Consider the following 17822-nt stretch of genomic DNA (forward strand, 5'->3'; position numbering starts at 1 on the left):
GGATATAATAATGTTTCTCGTGGAAAAGAATTTAATGCGGTAACTTGTTTAGTATCTGAGAGTGGTGGCCCAGAAGAAGAGGTGGAGCCTTCACCAGTGGACACAAGGGACTGCAGCCTCGCAATTTTTTCAGGTTTACTACTAAGAATGTTCGCCCTAATACCCAACTACCCAGCTTCAAATTCCGGGGAATGCAGTACTTGGGAAACCGTTGTCAATGCTGTGGAGATGAGGAACGATGATCTAAGAGACACGATAGTAACAGCCTACCTTCGTCATGGTAAATAGGAAAAATTTTGAGATTTTAATAGGCATTCACTGCATTGTATTCCTACTGAACGTAACAGATACAGAATTACCTGCACTGCCCGCTGCGTGACTCCGCATCGGTCACTCCGCTGCTGCCTCCTCGGCTTCAGTAGCACTGATTGTGCAGCGGGAGAGCCCCATGCGAATTTTAGCGCTATCTGATGAGTGGACCACGATCTCCATTGTACCGTTATTATCACAGCACAGTCACTATATGCACTACGTGAGAATGTGACAAACTCGTCAACACAATATTTATCTAGTTTTACATTGGTATCGGAACATGACCGGCAACTGACATTAACAAACATCAATGACAGCTCAATGTCAAGTGTGAACTAGGAAAACAGAGCAATTAATCACATCGCAACTACCCTTACGTTATAGAAGATAATTCTATTTATTGACGGCTGGTCCCGGCGAGTCCTCCCTCGTGCATGGGTAATGTGTTTGTCCTTAGGATAATTTTGGTAAAGTAGTGTGTAAGCTTAGGGACTGATAACCTTAGCAGTTAAGTCCCATAAGATTTCACACACATTTGAACAATTTTCTGTTTAATGAGCAGTACTATACATTCATTCGTAGAGAGGGTAATTCCGTGATGATGATACAGACTATTAAGATCTTCGAGAAGGGCAAATATATCAATTTGGGGCAAGGAATATTGGTCTGGAAATGACCGAATCGAAAGATATAAGAGAAAATCGTTCTGATAACTGTGACAGTGGAATACTTGTGGGGCTACTGTTGTTGCTAAGAGTGTAGGCAGACAGTACCAATGAGCACTTCGGTGTAGAGGTTCCAACGTGATGAAAATCCACCTCCGCTAGGGTTCGTGATCACGTGGATCAGATCTGAGAAGTGGACAGCCATAGGAGGTCCTTTATGGTGGCCAGTACATTCACCTGATCACACCCCGCTTCATTTCTTCTTGTGGGGCCATGTGAAGAATGTTGTATACGAAACTTTTGTCGAGACTGAAGAGGATTCCCTGGCAAGAATTCTCGCTGCCTGCGACGCTGCCCAAACGACCCCGAGGATATTAGAACGGGCAAGACAGGACTTTGTGCGACAATACCACTCCAGCGTTGACACTGAGGGACGTCATTTTGAGCAATTGTTGTGAACTATGAAACTTGTGCAGCTAAATGGAATTCATTATTACTGCACTGTTCACTTAGGACTTTCTGTCTCTCTGACATCAAATTACGTGCTCCATTACTAGTCTATCAACAGCTAAATTATCTGAGGGTACTGGGAAGTATTCTGTTCGTCATGATTATGGTTTGGAAGTTGAATCCCTGAGTGTGAGCGCAGCGAGAGACTAAAGCGGAACCCGAGGTGATTTTTGTTTGTAGCGTTCGACGGGGTTGTTTCTGGACTAGTGTCGTTTACCTCAAACTGATACATGTACACTTTTACATCATCCCTGAAAGTTTGTTTCATCGTCATGGAATCATCATGTATAGAAGCACCCTTGTGGAACATTAGGTGTTGACCAACTAACGTGTCTTTCTTTGCCAATGACTCCATCCAGATGCACAAAGTACTGTCTGATCTGCCTATCAAAGTCCCGGCCATTGTCAGCTTCCCACTTCTCACTCGAGCTACTGGTCAGTTGAAACTTCCTAGCAGATTAAAACTGTATGCCGGACCGAGACTCGAACTCGGGACCATTGCCTTCCGCGGGCAAGTGCTCTACCGACTGAGCTACCCAAGCACGACTCACGCCCCGTCCTCAAAGCTTTACTTCTGCCAGCTGTGAGGACGGGGCGTGGGTCGTGCTTGGGTAGCTCAGTCGGTAGAGCACTTGCCCTCGGAAGACAAAGGTCTTGAGTTCGAGTCTCGGTCCGGCACACAGTTTTAATCTGCCAGGAAGTTTCATATCAGCGCACACTCCGCTGCAGAGTGAAAATCTCATACTGGTCAGTTGGTATCACGAGGCTGAGTGCACCTCCTTCCACAAAGGAGAGAGCCCTGGCTCCTTCACATGGAAGTCAAGACACTCCGACTGCTCAGCTACAAAGGCGGATTACAGAAGGCGTATATTAAAACCAAGCCTTTTGCATGTTAGATTAGAAATTAACAATCCTGTAAAAAAAAGCAAAATAATGTGATGACTCATTAGAAGAGAGAATGAGAAGTCATACAAGGAGCAATATGATCTATTACTTAAAGTGACCAAGCAGTCCATGACAACAATCAAGTATCAAACTTTTTCAACAATAAAGTCCTAAGTCTTTACACAGATGCCTTTTGATTATATATTATTTTGCTGTGGTTGCGTTACTTTTAATATCATTGTAGGTTGAGATAAAGTGAAAACTCAATTACGTAAAGCGTAATTATTTAAAAATTGTCTGTTCATCTCAAAACACAAAGTATACCGATAGTGGTACATGCGAGAATTATTCACACAAGCATAAGCTCTCTTGAAAGCATGAACTTAAAAAGAATAATTAAAAGCGTCTACTTTGATACAGATGTTGCACTCAGTCATATATGTCATGCATCATGTTCTTGAGATATATTTCCAGACGGACTGAAGTATGCCTTTGCTAAATATCTCTTAGAGAAAGGTATTAGGACATATTTTTAACTGAAGAACCATTTCACTATCAACCTTCTTCTCAAATTTTTGGGTTGTGTAATATACGTGAGGATGGTTAACCATATCTGCAAACGAGTCGACACAATTTACTTCCCGAAAGGTCTTTCCCTCTGCGAGCTACCCACCATTTCACAAATGATGCATCAAAATATCTCAGTAACAATATTTTTTGTAATCTAAGACATTCTACAGCGCAAATTACTGTACTGTTCGAAGAAAATTCAAGAATAATGATTGGATAAGTGGTACACTTCGTATTTAATTGAAAGGAAGCAAAGAATCATGTTAGATACCTCATACAGTTTTCATGGCGAATCTTCTACTCACTGGGGACAAGTTACCGCTACTGTCCCATAGCGTTCAATATTGGACCTTTCCTGTTCTTGCTATGTGCAAAAGACTTTCCCTCATGCACTAATGAAATATAATTAGTGTTCATAGAAGTACAACAGTGAAAGGAACAATAACTTAAATATTCCAAAAAATTATTGATTTCTTCTTGGAAAAAGAGCTGTCAAGTAAATTAGAAAAATGCCAATTCGATCAGTACTGTAGATGTAGGATCTGTCATCGTCAATAGCAGTAGAGCATAGAACGAAGGTAATTGATTTTACCTGTCATTTCCACTGAATAATCTGAGATATTATCGCTTGAGGTGTAACAAAAGATTGTAAATTTACGGTTTTCAGCCCAGGAAAGTCGTTGCACGTGGAAATCGCAACTAATCTCGTCCTTAAAATAGCGGTTTCTGAGGTCTAGCCAGTATTATTCTCGTAAGAGGAAGCTGAAGCACCTACTTCTCGTCAGCTCTGTGGTAACGTGCTGACCTGTGAAAAAACGTATGATTTGGTTCGCAGTTCCAGTTTCACTGAGTGTAGCTTTTTTATCCCTTCTGTGAAAGAGCTATAAGCCGTCAGATCAAACATCGATAAGGAAATCGCAAGAAAATACTTTCGCCTCATAGTGCAATGGTGAAAAACTTATAATGCTACACAACAGGTAACGCCTCTTTCCGCTGCTGACAAGCAAATTTTCGGTTTCTAGGAATACATAACTTTATTTATGAAATGCCACATTTGCATACCTCTTGGGTATGACACAGCAAACCAATTAAACACAGACCCAATCAAAATCTAAGTGAGTAGCATTTTACCAATTCGTGACGATAGTGGTTCAAATGGTTCAAATGGCTCAGAGCACTATGCGACTTAACTTCTGAGGTCATCAGTCGCCTAGAACTTAGAACTAATTAAACCTAACTAAGCTAAGGACATCACACACATCCATGCCAGAGGCAGGATTCGAACCTGCGACCGTAGCGGTCGCTCGGTTCCAGACTGCAGCGCCTAGAACCGCTCGGCCACTCCAGCCGGCGTGTGACGATAGTGGTGGGCTTGTGTACAGATACTCAGTTTTATTAAAACAGACTTTCGTCGCAAGGTTATCGTGGGTAGTTTTATTTCATTTTTTATAATACAGTTCACAAATTTCGTACGGTTTCCTTTAACGTTGTTAAAACAATAGTAAACATGAGAGAGAAATTAATCATCAACGATATATGCGAATGCTCTGATGTTATCTATAATAGTCTGAAAATGCACATGCACTTTATTGATTACATGCATGTAGAAAACTTGTTCTGAGTTAAAGCTGTCAAACAAGGTTTGAAGAAGAATGCAATGCCACTACCACACGACAGCTAATGTAGAAAATACTTTTCCGACGTATTTTGGCGCGATGTGCTCTACCCATACATAATATAAAAGTTTCAAGATGCGTCTACTGTCTGGCTGTCTATTAAACCTGAAATGAACAAAATGTCGCAGAAGTTATTCCTTTTTCCACATACGACTATTCTGGATTGAGAAGTGAAGGAAATTATGTTAGAAGTTCCAGTAGATTGATAATTTTAGCAGACAGCAGAATTGCGTTTTAAAAAATATAGCAGTGAATGTACTAGAACTCGCGACATTTTATCTATCGTGGGCAATATTACCATTACGCCACTAGCTGATACGTAGCTATAACAGCTCCAGAAGTCACAACAATTCCTCCAGAACTTCTGCATTCCACAGGGCTGTGGGATAATGCATATCGCCAGGTCAGTACTTACGAGAGACAAACATTTATACCTCTCCTTTTGCACTGCACGACGTTTTCAACAGATAGCGCAATAGAGTAGCTCAAGTGGAAAGGAACACTTCCCACTTAAATTTCTGCATTCTACACTGTTGGCAGTTCTGTGTTGGTGGCAGTTACATGATTGTATTTTGGTGATTTGAATGTATGCACTGGGTAGCCGAGGCAGCTAGTTCATGCTGCAAATACAGGTAGCCTGTGTGTCCGAATTCTCAGCCAGTGTGGTACAACGGCGTTACGATAGAAAATGAGCCACTGAGCAGAGGGTTTAGTGATGCGAACGGTATACGCGACGGGAGGCCCTCGTCACACGACATTTCATTTACCTGATCCGTTAATGGCTGCACTAATTTCTGGAAATTTCCCTTACTTTCCTTGAATTGTTCTTCTGTCCTTTTGAAGTGCGCATTGTTCTTTTCAGATTGCTGTTTATTGACTAATGCCAGTGGCGCAAAATTTTGTTCTGTCGCTTTGAAAATTTACTCCTTTTTATAGTGTTCATTCACCTTTTTGTGTTGGTCATCTGTCCTTTTGAAAAACTCTTCCCCCTCTTCTGTTGCTGTAACGACTCTTTGTAACATTCCTCTGATATTCTGTGGAATTCTTCTGTGCTTTTCTGCTGCTGGTCGCCCTATTCATATTGACGCTTGTTTTCCAATGCCACCTCAATTAAAAAAAAAAAAAAAAAGTGGTCTGTTCGCTAATGATAGGTTCATATATCTATGGTCAGGTTCGATTCCAACTTCAGTCAATGATTTTAGATAGGGAGAGACACATTCCATTCTCTTCTGGCTACACCAAGTGAAGAAGATATAATGGCATTGTGGTCTGAAATTCACATTAAAAATGATATTCCTTCTCTACCAAGTAGATGTTAGGTTGAGCCACAATAAAGTCTGGAGTGGCGACATGTAGAAACTATATCACCAGTAACCTTTCTTATACTAGTTATTTATTTCTAGTGACTAAACAAACGCTATGTAGGCTCACAGGACACTTATTCCATCTCTTATGTGAGCTTCTGTGTGTCGATAAAATTGGTTCTGAACTGGGAATGCAACTCAGACCGCCCTTAACGCGGAATATGATCCCTTCGTGACAATACAGCTCGGCTACAATTTGTTGTTTGTTCAAAACTGCACATTCCTCAACATCTCCACATATTGCTCGTGAATGGGTTCGAATCCTGGCCCCGCACTAATGATTTCATTACGTATTATCAAGCTCTAGCATGAGAACACCTATCTGCTAGTGGATAATAATGTCGATTTTTAATGTATTTTCATTCGTTGTCAACACTAACGATATTTGACGTTTTTGACTCCCAGTGAGACACAGAACGATTTGCGAGATCACTGTAAGATGAAGATGTTATTCCGAGCTGCTGGTGGAGAAAAATTAGGTAGCTGACGTCTCTTTGTGTGTAGTCAACAACGATATGTGTGGGGCTCTATTCCCAGTCAGCACTGCACTCTTCATCATATTATTTCTAGTTCAAACACGCTCACATGTCGCTGCTGGTGCAACAAATCCTTATTTAACGTTCGTTTTCTCTAGAATATAACAGCGATAGTTGCCGGGTTGGAGTCCTGGGAAGGAAAAAAATTATGTTTCGTCTCGTCATTTGAGCTAAAACATCTAGCTACTGCCGAGAAAATCCGATATGTCACTGTTGATTGTGCTTCGATATCTATCTTATTAGGTTCTGGGTTCGAATCGCTGTCCAACACAAAGCTTTACATCACGGCATTTCAAATAAGTTACGTGTCAAGAAGCAATATTTAACATCTCTCGTAGTTCGTTAAAAGGGACAATAGGTGCTGGGTAGGAATTCGCGTCCGTTAAAAGTGTTTGCGTTATGTAATTTAAGGTTGGTATTTGCTAATTGATACTGTCTAAAATCAAGGTATATCACTCTCTGTATGCCTAATCAGGAATGACTGTTAGTTTCCGTCAGTCACGAAATCTTTGCTTAGTCTGCATGACCCGAATTTGAATCCATATGCAGAACGAGACGGTTCGTCGTGTCATTTGAAGTTCATACATATTCTCAACTAGATGCTCGTGAATAGCTGAAATTTTTAATGTCATTTTGTGTTAAATAATAAGTACGGTATGTTACTTTGAAGAGGAAATCATGAATACGATGAACTTACTACGTGCATTACCTATCTGACGCAATAATGAGAGTGGTAACATTTCAGGTATGTCATTTATTGTAACAAATGTGAGCTTGCAAGCCTTAAGGACAGTCTTACCTGTGATAAGGTGTTCTCTGATATTTTTAGTATCGTAGTATTACTTTACATCTTGAGTTATTGCGATACAGAGCAGTGTTTTCTAGTGGTGACTTGTTGGAACCATTTTCAACAGTCAAATGACTGTACCAAGGAGCGATTAGAGGACCTCATGTGAATCAGGCGAAATGCAATTCAGGTCGTTCGGATACTTTTGAGCACCACTGTACATGTAGGCTACAATACCATAGTCAGTAGGTCTATCTTGGAACAAGAAATGGATAATGCTTACAATTTAAGCTGAAAGATTAAGAATCTTCATGATATAATTTAGATTATTCAAAAGCCGGTAGAGCATGAATACAGAAAAAGGCCTACGTTCACTAAAAAGCATGGTTTCAAATATGCTCTTGGTTATATCAACAAGTTTACTAAGTGCTATTCCGAATCTGTCGAGACAAACGGAAAATTGCCATCCACTAGAAGCAAAAAACTTAACAAGCTTTAAAACAAATTATTTACGAAAGTGGTAAAAATGAATAAAACTGGAATACAATCGGTAAAAAGCCGCGAGTAATGAGTATAATGGGCAGGGGCACTATGAATATAGTGCGGGACAATAAGTTGGGAATGTGGGTCTCACGGGAGGTGTGCTGGAGATAAAGCACTGCAGTCGCAATATCCTCTGTGTCCTCGGTGGCTGAGATGGATGGAGCGTCCGCCATGTAAGCAGGAGATCCCGGGTTCGAATCAAGGTTGGGGCACACATTTTCAACTGTCACCGTTGACTTATATCAACGCCTGTATGCAGCTAGGGGTATTCATTTCATTCTAATTTCATTCTAACGAGCTGCATGGGTCGCACATGTGCTAAAGAACAGATACCATCTTCATATATGAAATACCATAAAAATGTACCAAGCTTATTAAGAACTCTGTTCCTATTTGTTTGCAATATCCTCCTTTCTAGGTGGAACACGTCAGGTACAAAAAACATAAAAATAAAAGGTCGGTCAAAGTAAAGCTCTCACTGTTTAAAACTTTCAGAAAACTAATCTCTGCGTGTGCTTGTCTGCGTCAACCATTTGTTGGCAATAACTGACAGTTGGTGTGCAACTACGCGTAAGATAAATGTTGAGAGGGGGATTGAAACCAAGAACTGTAAAATCCATATTTAAAATCAAATGAGTACTGATAACGAAGTGCCACGTAATCCAGTATTGAAATAGATGTTAAAAGCCAATGGTCTGCATCTGTGAATGAAGCGCCACTTCACTGCACGCGTATGGAAGAGAGCCGCGCTCGTTGTGCGCGCACTGTAGGCTACGTAAAAAAGGTCGAACAGGGGAAAAAATTCGCATAGTCACAAGTTCTTGGTCTGTAGGAGGACGAAGTGTCAAGAACAACGTACTGAAAATCTTGCTCATAGCGCTGTAAACGTAGGGGTAGGTGGGCGTTTAAAGGTAACTTTTTATGTTTCTCTTGGGTATCATGAAAACCGCTGCTAACTAGAAAAAGTTTCCAATAGAAGATTAAACTATGAGAACATTAAATTTCCTACAAAAAAATTCTATTCAAATTTTCTCTAGGGCAAATAGTTTCTGTGTTGCGTGGGATAGAAAAATAGCAGATTATTAAAAACAGTGTTGTAATTCTATAAAATTACTATATATTATTCAATGAAATGGATTAAGCAGCAATATTAAATGTGTGCAGTAGAACCGAATTAAGGGATAAATTGTGCTCTGACCGTGTGACAAACCGAAGGGAGAGGAAGGGGGGCGGGGTAGATGCGTGCGGGAAGGCAGGTCTCCAGATTGTGGTCTTGCTCTTCCCTCATTTGAAGGTCTGCAAACTGTGCAGTCGTGTCCCCATTCTCTCTACCCCACTGCACCACAAGAAGAAACTACAGGGTGTTTCACAAAACTTTACCAACCCTTCCACATCTGCGTCCACATACACACTAAGCAAGCCACTGAGTGGCTGAGGGTATCGTGAACCGTTACTGGTCATTTCCTTTGCTGTTTCACTAGCAAAAAGAAACTCCGTATGAGCTCTAATTTCTCGTGTCTCATCTTCTTGATCTTATGTGAAATGTAAGTTTGTGATATTAGAATCGTTTTGCAGTTAGCTTCAAATGCCGGTACTCTAAATTTTATCAACTGTGCTCCTCGACAGCAACGCCCCCTCCAGGGATTTCGATTTGAGTTTCCGAAGCATCTCCATAACACATGTGTGATGTTCGAACCCACTGAAACAATCTAGTAGCCCACCTCTGAATTGCTTCGATATCTTCCTTTAATACGACCTGGTGGGGATCCGGAACATTCGAACCGTACTGAAGAACACATCACACTAGCGTCCTACATGAGGTTTCCTTTACAGATGAACCACACTTTCGCAAAATTCTCCCAATAAATCAGTGTAGACAATTAAAATGTCGTGTGACTAGGACCTCCCGTTCGCCGGGTGCAAGTCTTTCGATGTGATGCCACTTCGGCGACTTGCGCGTAGATGGGGATGAAATGATGATGATTAGGACAACACAACACCCAGTCCCTGAGCGAAGAAAATCTCCGACCCAGCCGGGAGTCGAGCCCGAACCCTTAGGATTGACGTTCTTGTCGCGCTGACTACTCAGCTTCCAGAGGCGGACAGTGTCGACCCTTCACCTTCGCTATCACGATCCTCCCATGCTCGTTGCATTGTAAGTAGGCTGTTTAGGTTTTCTTATTGGTAACGCCACGTAGCGCTCTGTATGAAAATCACTGACTGTGCTGTGTGCAGTCTATGGCTGGGTGGCATTGTTGTAATATTCGCTTTTGTAGTGTTGGGCTGTTGGCTGTTAACAGCGCGTAGCGTTGCGCAGTTGGAGGTGAGCCGCCAACAGTGGTGGATGTGGGGAAGTGAGATGGCGGATTTTTGAGAGCGGATGATCTGGACGTGTGTCCATCAGAGACAGTAAATTTGTAAGACTTGATCTCATGAGGTGCTATATATATTTTGACTTTTGAACACTATGAAGGTAAATACATTGTTTGTTCTCTCCCAAAATCTTTCATTTGCTAACTATGCCTATCAGTAGTTAGTGCCTTCAGTAGTTTGAATCTTTTATTTAGCTGGCAGTAGTGGCGCTCGCTGTATTGCAGTAGTTCGAGTAACGAAGATTTTTGTGAGGTAAGTGATTTGTGAAACGTATAGGTTAATGTTAGTCAGGGCCATTCTTTTGTAGGGATCTTTGAAAGTCAGATTGCGTTGCTCTAAAAAAATATTTTGTGTCAGTTTAGTGTTGATCAGAATAGGCAAAGAGCGAAATGTCGTTCTGTTCAGCTTTTTGAAAATCAAACAATGTAAGAAGTTTATCAGCACAGTAATTTATTAATTTTTCTAAGAGGATGTTACAGCATTTCATATCGCTTTGCAACGTTACGTCCACACATTTAAACGACGTGACTGAGTCAAACAGGTCACTACTGATGCTGTATCCGAACATTACAAGCTTGTTCTTCCTAATCATCCACATTAACTTACATTTATCTGGGTATAGGGCTAGATGCAATTCATCACACCAGAAAGTCGTTTTGTATCTTCCTACAGTCACTCAGCTTCGATATTTTACTGTACACCAAGGTTCTATCACACTTCGCTGGGGCACTCCTGACGATACACAATCGCCTTCGAGGACAGCATACTGGGTTCTGTTACTTAAGAACTCTTCGAGCCACTCACATATCTGGAAACCTATTCGATATGCTCATACTTTCATTATCAGTCAGCAGTGGGACACGCATTAAATGATTTCCGGAAATCTAGAAATATGGAACCTGCCTATTGCCCTTCATCCATAGTTTGCAGTATGTTACGTGAGAAAATGGCAAGCTGAGTAACTTTGCACGAGCAATGCCTTCTAAAATCGTGCTGATTCGTGGACATAAGCTTCTCGGTTTCGAGAAAATTTATGATATTCTAACTGAGAATAAGAACAAATATTTTGAAGCCAAGCTGGCCATTGTAGCTGAGTGGTTGTAGGCGCTTCAGTCTGGAACCGCGTGACCACTACGGTCGCAGGTTCGAATCCTGCCTTGGGCATGGATGTGTGTGATGTCCTTAGGTTAGTTAGGTTTAAGTAGTTCTATGTTCTAGGGGACAGATGATCTCAGAAGTTAAGTTCCATAGTGCTCAGAGCTATTTGAACCATTTTGCAGCAAACCAATATTAGGAATATAGGTCTGTAATTTTGCGGGCCCGAGATTTTACCCTTTTTATGTACAAGAGTCACCTGCGCTTTTTCTCGTCGCTTGGGACTTTGCGCTGCACGAGAGATTCGCGATAAATGCGAAATAAGTAAGAGGCCAGTGCCGTAGAGTAAAACAGGTTTGTAAAACCGAACTGGGACTCCATCTGGACCTGGCGACTCGGTAGTGAATGCACGACTAGAAATTTGCTGCACTTCTCTCACCATCGTTAGTTTTACTGGTAGACTAAATAAATCTCATCAGTTCAGGAACTGGCACTTGTAAAGTGGGCTACACTGAGTGGACCCACGTAACACACATCCACAATATATCTTGCAAAGTACGTGGCAATATATCTGATGGAATGGAACTGATTATGTTCAAATCTAGAACAGTATCTATTGTAATTCCTTGCTTGACTTTCATTGAAATTTATGGAGCTCCGTAACACTTTTGTGGCCTACTTTGTTATGGGGCTAGCCAATTTAAGCCTCTTGGTCTCTTCAGATGTTAGGAAAAACGAGGATGGCGATGTGCATATGATACCCCTCATGGCTTTAAAAGTATTGCATCCATTGGCAGTGATAAGCATAGAATTGTATCGTTGACTATCGATAGTCGCCTCTCTGCCGAGCGCTGAGCAACAGTGGAGAGTCGTGGTAGCTTTCGTGGAGCGTGGGCGGATTGTTATGTTGATGCCGGGGCTGCAGCACGTATCTTAGAAGTTATGGTGAAGTAATTGAAAATTTTTGCCTCACAAGTTTTGAGTTTAATTGCAGTGTTCACGAAGCAGTGTCAATGTTTATCCAAAAGGTGATGTTTCTCGGTTTCGTGTGTTGTGTCGGGAGAACAACAATCAACCGCGCCGCGACGGTTACGGAAAAATAATATGGGCTGGTGTGATCCTAACTGCGAGTTCTAAGAGAAGGAAACACATATCGTTTCAACTGGCTGCATATCACGAGCGCAGGTACTTTCTCGTTCGTACATCGTCCCCGAGATTTTATGGAGCATCCGCGTCGCGATTCGGTCACGCGCACGCTCGTGTTATAAGCTATTGGATTGTTTAGTACCGTCGGAAGAACTGTGCCAAGCGTAGACTGCTAAAACATCCGTTGAACAGTGATTATTTTGTTTTATATACACTGTGTTTTTGCATTGTATGCATTCATTTAGACAGCACCCTTATACATCACAACGGACACGTACTAGGAATACAAATACTGATCACGTCCATTGTAGAATAATGTTACTTGAGAACAGTGCAGTCCCACCCTGTGCAAGTGTTCAACAGAATACAGTGAATTTTACGAGATCAACTTGGTATTGTTGGTGTGAGAGGCTCCTCTCTCTGCTAGACAACAGATATTACATGACACATCATAGCAGGCAGTGCAGACAGTAGCAGATCAACCGCCGTGGGAAGGACCAGGTACGTGGGTTTAGGCACGCGGTCGTTAAATATTGAGCCCCGTTCCTGTGTCTAGCAAGTGTTGTACAGTCGCGAGTGCTAAAGGCTAGCTTTTATTAGTGGTACATATCTACCTCCTTTTCCTCTCGGATGTGTTACAAGTGGGGTCTTTGAAATCAGCGTTTGTACTCATACTGACAGCATCTTGCACTTAGGACAGACTCTTTAGTGAAATAGACAGTAGAGAACTCTAGCTGTGGAGATTTATTTACCCAGAACGCACTTCAGAACTACAGAGAAGTTCAAATGGTTCAAATGGCTCCAAGCACTATGGGAGTTAACATCTGAGGTCATCAGTCCCCTTGACTTAGAACTACTAAAACCTAACTAACCTAAGGACATCACACACACATCCATACCCGAGGCATGATTCGAACCTGAGATCTTAGCAGCCGCGTGGTTCCGGACTGGAGCGCCTAGAACCGCTCGGCCACAGCGGCCGGCTACAGATAAGTACTCACTTAATAAACTGAAAGTAATTTCACATGTAAACACGAGATCAGTGAAGTTATTTTGTGTACTTACGTGAAAGAACAGGATGGGATATGCTAAGGAGGTACAGATGTCTGTAAACTGAAAAGCAAACAGTGCTCGTGTTTGGGTAAGTTACCTTTCCCAGAATAATGGTACAGCTCCCTTACAGGATGATCAAGAATCAATTTCTGCTCTAGCAGTGCAGAACAGTGTGCAGAGATTTACGTAGTATCTTCTCGTAAGCTTTTCTTGCGTTAGTATTATTACTACCTAATATTTGTATTCAATGCGATGTTAGCACACTTTCTGTGGAAAATGAACAGCCGTGGGAGTGGCTGCGCACTGTGTCGCCAGTGATTCATGAAACGAGCTGTGAAAGAGTCGTTACGGCTTAGTGAAACAACATGTGGTTGTTTATTGTCTCGTAGCGTGATAGTGAGAGCGGGAATTCGCCTGCTCGGTCTCCGGTTCGCAGACCTGCGAGGAAAGTGTATGTTCACGATCCGGCTACCTATCTTCCTTACCGTGTCTATCCCTCCTTCCCCCTCCCCCCCCTCCTCCTTTAGTCCGCACCTCGTGGTCTCGCGGTAGCGTTCTCGCATCCCGAGCACGGGGTCCCGGGTTCGATTCCCGGCCGGGTCAGGATTTTCACCTCCCTCGAGATGACTGAGTGTCTGAGCGTCTTCATCAACATTCATCCCCATTACAGTCAGAGGAATGGAATGGAATGGCAGACCACCTCCACTGGGACCTAGTACGGCGGTGCGGGTGGTCTCTCACATCTTTCCCCTACGCTCTGTCACGGAGTTTGGGTCTTCATCATCATCCCTCTCCTATCCCCTCCAGCACGTCACACCCCCAGAGTAAATTTATCCCTTTACTCCGTTCTACTGCACCTAGTTGTGGTACACACATTCAATATTTGTTCTTAACCCTCTGTGATGAACAATAAACATTAATTTTATACCACAAAAAACTACATTTAATAACTGCGATCTTTTCACCCTCTACAATGCGAAACTACACTCCTGGAAATGGATAAAAGAACACATTGACACCGGTGTGTCAGACCCACCATACTTGCCCCGGTCACTGCGAGAGGGCTGTACAAGCAATGATCACACGCACGGCACAGCGGACACACCAGGAACCGCTGTGCTGGCCATCGAATGGCGCTAGCTGCGCAGCATTTGTGCACCGCCGCCGTCAGTGTCAGCTAGTTTGCCGTGGCATACGGAGCTCCATCGCAGTCTTTAACACTGGTAGCATGCCGCGACAGCGTGGACGTGAACCGTATGTGCAGTTGACGGACTTTGAGCGAGGGCGTATAGTGGGCATGCGGGAGTCCGGGTGGATGTACCGCCGAATTGCTCAACACGTGGGGTGTGAGGTCTCCACAGTACATCGATGTTGTCGCCAGTGGTCGGCGGAAGGTGCACGTGCCCGTCGACCTGGGACCGGACCGCAGCGACGCACGGATGCACGCCAAGACCGTAGGATCCTACACAGTGCCGTAGGGGGCCGCACCGCCACTTCCCAGCAAATTAGGGACACTTTTGCTCCTGGGGTATCGGCGAGGACCATTCACAACCGTCTCCATGAAGCTGGGCTTCGGTCCCGCACACCGTTAGGCCGTCTTCCGCTCACGCCCCAACATCGTGCAGCCCGCCTCCAGTGGTGTCGCGACAGTCGTGAATGGAGGGACGAATGGAGACGTGTCGTCTTCAGCGATGAGATTCGCTTCTGCCTTGGTGCCAATGATGGTCGTATGCGTGTTTGGCGCCGTGCAGGTGAGCGCCACAATCAGGACTGCATACGACCGAGGCACACAGGGCCAACACCCGGCATCATGGTGTGGGGAGCGATCTCCTACACTGGCCGTACACCTCTGGTGATCGTCGAGGGGACACTGAATAGTGCATGGTACATCCAAACCGTCATCGAACCCATCGTTCTACCATTCCTAGACTGGCAAGGGAACTTGCTGTTCCAACAGGACAATGCACGTCCGCATGTATCCCGTGCCACCCAACGTGCTCTAGAAGGTGTAAGTCAACTACCCTGGCCAGCAAGATCTCCGGATCTGTCCCCCATTGAGCATGTTTGGGACTGGATGAAGCGTCGTCTCACGCGGTCTGCACGTCCAGCAAAAACGCTGGTCCTACTGAGGCGCCAGGTGGAAATGGCATGGCAAGCCGTTCGACAGGACTACATCCAGCATCTCTACGATCGTCTCCATGGGAGAATAGCAGCCTGCATTGCTGCGAAAGGTGGATATACACTATACTAGTGCCGACATTGTGCATGCTCTGTTGCCTGTGTCTATGTGCCTGTGGTTCTGTGGTTCTGTCAGTGTGATCATGTGATGTATCTGACCCCAGGAATGTGTCAATAAAGTTTCCCCTTCCTGGGACAATGAATTCACGGTGTTCTTATTTCAATTTCCAGGAGTGTATTACCCATAGAGAAAATACGAATACGACCTTTTTTGTAGGAAATTTAACGTGCTTTAGTTTTGTACTGGAAAACATTTTCCCAAGAAGCTGCAGTTTTCAAAAAATTCAAGAAAGAAACATAAAAAGTAGCCTTCCAACGTTTTACTACCTGTACATTCACCCAGTACCTGGCAGGATTTCCAGTATGTTGTTTATGGCAGTCCCTCCTAAAGCTGTACAAAAATCTGCAAGTAGACACATTTTTTTCCCTTAATCTTCCTTCGTTGACTGACCTAATGGGGAAGACGTCGGTTCCGTTTTGGCTCTCCCCGTGTGGAACACGTTCAAAAACCCGTCCATCGGATCTGTGCTTCCAATACTCCATGCTTGCACCATATTTTTGAAGTAGGTCATCAAAGATATTAAAATAATAGATCTGATTAAATTCGCCTTGCTCTTTGAGTATTAGTTAGGGAGATGTTTTCTTTTTTCCATAAATTTCTATTTCTTCCAGCAAATCGAGCAGCCCTCCATCGGGTGCAGTCTGCAGCACCTTCAATTTATGCTAAATATTTGCACTATATGCCCTTTGCAGAAATGTGCTCACCGGAGGCTGTCTTATTCTGGGAGTATATGCGCACCCTGAACCGCCTTTCGAACGAACGGCCCGTATGGTCCAAATATTGGTCACAATCATTCCAGTTAACTTTGTATATTCTCGCACTAAGAGACCTGTGGCATTTGGGAACATTGTCATTTTACATATCTGAAAATGATTGTCTAATAACAAAAACAAATAATAAAAAAACCGTAAATTAGTGTATCACTGCATTAAGACAATTATAAATATTTTTAAAAAATGTATTAGATGTCCATTACCTGGTGATGTCAGGTCTTACAAATTATGAAAATGGCCAGCATAAGCCATATTTTTACTGAGAAAACGTGTCTTACTCGGAAATCTACAGACCGTAGCGATCTTTCGCAAATATGATCAAGGGAACGTGCAAATATCGTTGTTAAGGGCACACGATAGCAAGGTCTTGAGCGAGAACACGCAAGTAGCTAAGCAACTAATCATCCTCACACACACATTGCCTTCTGTAAGGCAATCATTTCTCTGCTGTTTGATGCAGGACATTGGTATCGGGTTCTCGACAAATCAAAACACCGTTTAGAGACGAACGGCCCTTCATTGATGTGCACCAGAGCAAATATTCCCCAGTGACATTTTCGGCGAGCGCTTTCGCCTATTTTCGCAATTTCAGTGTGAAAAATTTGTCGGACTATAGAGCACGTTTGTGCGCGGATGGTTAAAATATGTCACGCGACGTTGTAAGAACTAACGCGGGTCCGTAGTTCTCCAGTGACAAGTTTAATCGCGATAGAGAGACGAAATGTAAGTTTAAAATCGTGAACTCGCGAGCATAAAATTGTTTAAAGCGTTGTTATGGACTGTGTGCACGTGCAACAGCGTTTTGGCGTGTGACATACAACACGAAACACGACACGTTAAATAGTGACTGCTCTCTCGCGGGCCTCGTGGTGAGTCCGTCTGCTGAGCTGGCGGCCATTGTCCTCGTGGCCGGCGGCGGCGCGGCAGCAGCTGCTGCTGACAGCGCGGCTAGCGGCGGATTGCTGTGACGACAGCGGCGAATGGTGACGACTGCTCGCGCTGCAGCTGTTCGCCGCGTCACACGAAAGTGCTTGCAGTGCTGCTTCGCTCAGGAGCAGCAGCTAATGGAACAGGACAGCACCACAGATGTTACAGACGCGCTAAATCTGGCACGGATTTCAATGCGGGATGCCTTTAATAGATTCCACAACGAAACATTGTCTCGAAATTTGGTAGAAAATCCGAAGAAATTCTGGTCGTATGTAAAGTACACAAGCGGCAAGACGCAGTCAATA

General features: G+C 43.4%; 1 non-coding gene across 1 annotated transcript; it reads right to left on the bottom strand.

The window, feature by feature from the left end:
• Positions 1 to 1955: 1955 nt before the first annotated feature.
• Trnap-cgg (transfer RNA proline (anticodon CGG)) lies at positions 1956 to 2030 on the bottom strand. Its single transcript has one exon. It is a non-coding gene; the product is annotated as a tRNA-Pro (tRNA).
• Positions 2031 to 17822: the final 15792 nt, after the last annotated feature.

The sequence above is a fragment of the Schistocerca gregaria genome, chromosome 2 (genome assembly GCF_023897955.1).
Source record: "Schistocerca gregaria isolate iqSchGreg1 chromosome 2, iqSchGreg1.2, whole genome shotgun sequence".
In the NCBI taxonomy this organism is placed as follows: domain Eukaryota; kingdom Metazoa; phylum Arthropoda; class Insecta; order Orthoptera; family Acrididae; genus Schistocerca; species Schistocerca gregaria.